The sequence below is a fragment of the Bos javanicus genome, chromosome 23, assembly GCF_032452875.1.
Source record: "Bos javanicus breed banteng chromosome 23, ARS-OSU_banteng_1.0, whole genome shotgun sequence".
Lineage (NCBI taxonomy): Eukaryota > Metazoa > Chordata > Mammalia > Artiodactyla > Bovidae > Bos > Bos javanicus.
The window spans coordinates 8,839,281-8,845,885 of NC_083890.1; the positions used below are offsets into that span (position 1 = coordinate 8,839,281).

At 44.3% G+C, this 6,605-nt stretch overlaps 1 non-coding gene across 1 annotated transcript; it reads left to right on the forward strand.

Annotated features, from left to right (window-relative positions):
- Positions 1-356: 356 nt before the first annotated feature.
- Positions 357-489, forward strand: LOC133237082 (small nucleolar RNA SNORA70). The gene has a single exon (XR_009733116.1). It is a non-coding gene; the product is annotated as a small nucleolar RNA SNORA70 (small nucleolar RNA).
- The last annotated feature ends 6,116 nt before the right edge of the window (positions 490-6,605 follow it).

A 6,605-nucleotide genomic window follows, 5' to 3' on the forward strand; every position in this document is an offset into this window, starting at 1 on the left:
CAAAAAAACCCAGGACTGCGAGCCAGTGGCAGGGCAGTCCTCTGGGTTCCCATACCCTCCTGCTCTCTGCTTGGGCACCCCTTTCCAATAAAGTCTCTTGCTTTGTCAGTATGTATGTCCCCTTGGACAATTTATTTCTGAGTGTTAGACAAGAGCTTCCTTTTGGGCCCTGGAAAGGGTCTCCCTTCCTGCAGCAATTTCATTCTCAGAGCAGAGTGGGCTAAAGATAGGGTGAGAGCCTCAGAAACTGCCCCTCCCAACATTTGTATTTACACCTGTCTAGGGAGCCTGCTGTGAACTCCCGTAACTGGGGCCCTATGTTCTGCTGTTGTTTCCAAATAAAAGATCAAGTTTTATTGCAGCCAATGAAGCTGACTGTGCTCCTTTCTCCATGGGGTCCTGGTGTGCAATGGCTGCAAACAGCAGCCTCTTTGGTAGTGTATGTGGTCTGTTGCCTGCATGGGTTGCCATTCATGATTAGCTACTGTCTGTAATCAGGCTCCAGGCAGGTAAGTGTGGTGCCTTTGGAAAGCTTAGGGCACAGTGGCCAGGGTCCACATTGGCCAAATCATAATGTCCATCCCCACCAAGCTGCAGAGCAAACAGCATGTGACTGACGCCGTCCACAGTCAGTTCAGTTGCTCAGTCATGTCTCTTTGCTACCCCATGGACTGCAGCATGCCAGGCTTCCCTGTCCATCACCAACTCCCAGAGCTTGCTCAGACTCACGTCCATCGAGTCAGTGATGCCATCCAACCATCTCGTCCTCTGTCGTCCCCTTCTCCTCCTGCCTTCAATCTTTCCCAGCATCAGGGTCTTTTCCAAAGAGTCAGTTCTTTGCATCAGGTATTGGAGTTTCAGCTTCAGCATCAGTCCTTTCAATGAATATTCAGGACTGATTTCCTTTAGGATTGACTGGTTTGATCTCCACAGGCCACGTTCAAATTCCCTGACTGCCAGAAGACCCGAATCTCCAAGTGGGGACTTAGTAAATTCAATGGGGATGAATTTGAAAACACGGCAGAAAAGCGGCTCATCCCAGAGGCTGTGGGGCCAAATACACCCCCAATCATGGCCCCCTGGAAGGATGGGGGCCCCGCACTCCTGATAACCTTGGTGCTATCCCCTCCTTACTCCTGCCCACCAATAAATCCTACTTTCCTGTCCAAAAAAAAGAAATCAAATTGTAGCTTTCTGAGTCCACTTAACCGTAATGACGTTTCAGTTCAAAGAGAAGTTAAGGGGCAAGGCCACAAGCGTAGACCTTCCCCAGCGAGGCATCTATGAATGCACAGCGCAAAGTGCACAGGCAAGTCCACCTCCCGGGTTCAGTCTTTCCCCTGCACTTTGGGGCCCTGAGGTCTGGCGGTGGAACAAAGAATTGCAGGTTGTAAAGAGCGCCTAGTAGGAGACTCAGCATCCAGTGAGGGTTGCAAGATAAGGTTGAGATCTCTTACTGGAGGGAGAGGGAAAATGCCTCTGAGCTCCACAGGTCATCTCTTATGTGGCTCAGAAGTGGCCTGGAAGGATTTCTGGATGTGGAATTCATGAGCTCTGGAGTTTTAGTACCTTTCTTATTACTGACAGCACCAACACTATCCATCAATTGCTGTAGGCTTACCATGTATTCAATGCTTTACAAAAATGATCTCATTCACTCCTCACAGCCACAACCCTATGAAGTAGGTACTATTACTGTCCCCATTTTACAGATGAGGAAGTGGAGACAAAGAAATGTCAAGCAACTTCCCCAAAGTCAAAGCAATAAGCAATTTGGATTTAGAAGCTGTGTTCATTACCACTACACCACACTACTTCTTCATGAATATTCATATACCATATAATGCTTTAATTATCTGTTGAAGTCTTATCTCCTACTTTAAACTTGATGGTGGTACAGTGTGTTATTTATTTTCTTATTGATAGTGGACAATACAGACCTGAACACCAAGTGAATGCTCACTAAATGTTTCTTGAATAAATACTGAATAACTGAATATTACCTTCTGTGCCTTAGCATGGGGAGTGGGAGAGTGGGGAGGGGAGGAATAGGTTGCTAAGGTACATGACTCTAGTCCTCTGGTAGTGAAAGTGGAAATTACCACCTTAAACTGGCATTTTCTTTGATATGGCTTTGCAAACTGGCCTAGATATGACTAACAGTGGCAGCTGTACATACCATTCTTGGCCCAGAATGCTTCCTCGTACTTCTTTGAAAACAGTATTTCCCCAACTCTTGAATCTTTCTCACTCCCTGAAGTTTGAGTGGCACTGTTACTCATTTATTCATGGCTGTGCTGGGTCTTGGATGCTGCATAAGGGCTTTCTCTAGTTGTGGCGAGTGGGGGCTACCCTTTGTTATGGTCTGTAGGCGTCTCATCATGGTGGCTACTCTTGTTGCAGAGCACAGACTCTAGAGCATGTGGGCTTTAGTAGTTCAAACTTATAAAAGCAAAGCTCCTTAACTCAGTAATTCCAGTTAGAGAAATTTATCCTACAAATATATTTGGATATGTGGCATTTAACCATGTATGGCAGCATCCGGTAATAGCCAGACAGGAAACAATTTATGTTCATCAATTTATTGTCGTTGTTCAGTCACGAAGTTATATCTGGCTCTTTGTGACCTCATGGACTGCAGTATGCCAGGTTCCTCTGTCCTTCACCATCTCCTGGAGTTTGCTCAAATTCATGTCCATTGAATCAGTGACGCTATTTAACCATCTCATCCTCTGCCACCCCCCTTCACCCATTGCCTACAATCTCTCCCAGCATCAGGGTTGTTTCCAGTGAGACAGCTCTTTGCATCAGGTGGCCAAAGTATTGGAGCTTCAGCTTCAGCATCAATCTTTCCAATGCATATTCAGGGTTGATTTCCTTTAGGATTGACTGGTTTGATCTCCCTGCAGTCCAGGGGACTCTCAAGAGTCTTCTCCTGCACTGCAATTTGAAAGCATCTATTTTTCAGGGCTCAGCCTTCTTTATGGTCCAGCTCTCACATCCGTACATAACCACTGGAGAAACTATAGCTTTGACAATATGGATTTTGTTGGCAAAGTGATGTCTGCTTTTTAATATGCTGTCTAGGTTTGTCACACCTTTCCTTCCAAGGAGGAAGCGTCTTTAATTTCATGGCTGCAGTCACTGTCTGCAGTGATTTTGGAGCCCAAGAAAATAAAATGTTCATCAATAGAGGATTTAATAAATTGAGGTACATTCACGCAATGAAATACTACGTCTGTGCTCAGTCGTTTCATTAGTGTTCAATGAACTCTTTGCAGCACCACGGGCTGTATAGCCCACCAGGCTCCTCTGTCCATGTGATTCTCCAGGTAAGAATACCAGAGTGGATGCCATGTCCTCTTCACAGTGAAATATTGTGCATTTAAAAAATAGGAACAGGAAACATCCTTTATGTTTGCACATGCATAGTCTATCTCTGGAAGGACACGCAAGAAACTGGTAAGAGGGGTGTGCCTGGGGTGGATACTCTTCTGTGGTTTTCTAATTTTGCACCATATGGTGGCTCAAACGGTAAAGAATTTGCCTGCCATGCAGGAGACCCAGGTTCAATCCCTGGGTTGGGAAGATCCCTTGGAGAAGGAAATGAGAACCCACTCCAGGACTCTTGCTTGGAGAATTCCATGGACAGAGGAGCGTGGCAGGCTACAGTCCATGGCATTGCAAAGAGTCAAACACAACTGAGTGACTAACTTTAACTTTCATATTATTACCCATTTAAAATTAAATAAGTAAAATTCATTTTAAGTGTGAAATAACCTTAAGAAAAATTAAAAAACATGGATGCATTATAAAGTAGATTGCAAACATTGTAAGTTTTTAGAATATCCCGCAAAGTGTTGTAAGGCATTTCAAGCTCACTTGGGATTTTCACCAAAGATCTAGGGGAAAGAGGGTAACAAACAAGCTCTCTTAGTTGCCTGTGACACACAGAGGAAAAGTGAGAAAAGCAATCCTTTACAAGATGACAGGGCCATAGGCAAGCTGTGAGGAGACAACCCCTTGGAACTAAGAGTTGCTAGTTGGAAAAGAATTTCCAGACACAGAGTATTTCAGAAAGGAGTGAGCTTATTGAGAGCAATGAGTGGAGATTAACATGGGTACTTCGAGCACAGCGGGCTGACCTCCTGACAGACCAGGGAGAGTCGAAGGGACACTGTTAGAACAGTGGGCCGGCTCAAGGGAGAGTCGATGCTTTTCTTGGGTTGGTAGCCCATTTTTCTAGTCTCAAGACAAAGAAAATTCCGACTGCAAGGGTGGCATTAGGTTAGGGTGCCATAGGGTGAGTAATGGGATAGGCATTTTTGCCTAATACGGGGTCAAGGAGCTGGCCATTAAGGATCAGGGGCACTTTTGGCAATGGTTACAGTGGGGTTCAGTCAGTGCCGTAAATGACCTTGGAGATGGGGTCCAGATCTGTGGCCTTGGTACAAGGCCTTGACCTGTGATCTTGGGATAGGACTCCACAGTAAGGTCATCCTCTGAGTTCTGGAAGAGATCACTCTTAAGTATTTATCTTTTGGATATTGATTTGTTTGCTGTGTCGGGTCTTAGTTTCGGTGTGTGAGTTCTAGAGCACAGGGGCTCAGTAGCTGTGGCACTTGAGCTCTCTAGTTGTGGCATGCAGGCTTCACTGCAAGTGGAATCTTAGTTCCCCAACCAGGGATAGAACCCATGCCTTCTGCATTGGAAGGTGGATTATTAACCACTGGAACATCAGGGAAGTTAAAACTGAGAATTAGTTTATGTAGATGTTGGCAGGGATAAAAAGTGAAACAGAGAACAGTGAAGTAACTCAAAGATGAGCAATAGCAAGCAGTTACTGCCTCCCTTAAACTGAGAGGCAGAAGAAGGTCATGGTGTCACCATGGGGCTGGGATCATCTGCTTAAAGTTGGAGCCAGAGAGATAGGAGGAGAGAGCTTGAGGTTTGGGGGTGGGGATGGATCCTTTGTTTGGGGACAGGATGAGGGTGGGGATACTCTGGCTTCTTCCTTGATCCGTCTAATCTCCAGAAGTGTCTACCGTTAATGGGGCCCAGCAACTCAGAGTGGTGCCAGTCAGCCCAGGAGTCCAGGACATGTAGCCTTTCCTTATGTGGACGGCTCCCTGCTGCCATACTGAAAAGAGCTGAGGAAGATGAGGAATGGCTTTGAGGTTAAAACTGGCTCACGATCAGGACAAAGAGGGAGGAGGAAAAAAATCCAAACATAACTCACGAACCTTCCCCTTCAAGAAGAGTCAACTCAGGCTGTCTGGACGAAGGTGGGTTAGCAGCACTGTAACATTAACGCCCAGTTTCCCCAAAATGTTCTTCATAGCTGGTTTGTCCAAACTAAGATCTAACCCTGGACCACACACTACATCTGGTTGCTATGTCTCTCAAAAATATTTTAATGTAGAAAGACACATTTTTTTAAATTTAAAAAGGCCAGTTGTTTTATACAATGTACCACCTTCTCAATTTGTTCACTGCCTTTTGCTTTCCTTTAGATCCTCTTGCCTATCCTACTACATGCTTTGTTAGATCCAGGTTAAGTATTTTTGGTAAAAATATATCATAGCTGATGGTGTCTATTAATGTTAGCCTCCGATCAGGAAACACATAATAGTTGATTGTTCCACACCAATGACGGTAAAATGAAGCACTGTACTAGGGGCGGTGAAAGCCTGACAACTTCATTGAGCAGTTAACTTCTAAGACCAGAAAATAAATTTTGTGGTGTATTTAACCTTGTTAAAGCTCAGTTTCCTCGTCTGAAATATGAATAACAGTGTTGCTGAATAGATTAAATAAGTAGTGCATTTAAACTGTGAATGGAAAATGTTGCTTGCCATATCAACAAACAAAAGATGTTGTGCCATCAAGCCAGCAGCCACTGTAGGCACTCTCACTGTGCACACTGAGTGGATTCAGGGTGGAGAAAGGCAGGCTACTGGCCCTAGATAGTGAAGATGCTTGTCAGAGGAATAATTTCAATATGTCCAGACTCTTGCCTCTTCCCATACATAGAAAAGTGATGAATTCATTAACTTGAGATGTCTGGTTTTCTTTAATTACTTTTTTTTTTCTTTGCAAAACTCCTGTATATTCTGGATTCTCTCTTACCTCTTCCAAGCAGTCCCTCAGAGGCTGTCTTCTGGGTTTAAGCTCTCAGTTTTATCCAATAAATAAAACATAACTCTCAACTTTAAGGCTGTGCTTTTTTTTTTTTTTTCCAGTCAACACAAGCACCTAGGACATAGTCAACTGTCAAATAAAGCACCAATTATTATTATTTTGGTTGCAACTGCACCATTGATAAATATGGAACAAAAGAAGCAAGAGCTCCTTCCAGTTCCTAACACTATTTCCTTTTTCTGAAAGAAGGGTCAGGCCATTTCGGAGTCTGATACACCAGGCAGAAAGTTTTGCCTTGTTACTAGAACAGGTTATACCCATGGACAAGCTTTTTTTTTTTTTTTCTTGCTAGATACTTGGCTCAGTTCTCCTACCAGGAATTGAACCTGGGCCATGGCAATGAAAGCCCAGAATCCTAACCACTAGGCCACCAGGGAATTCCCTGGACAAGGCACTTTTTTTTG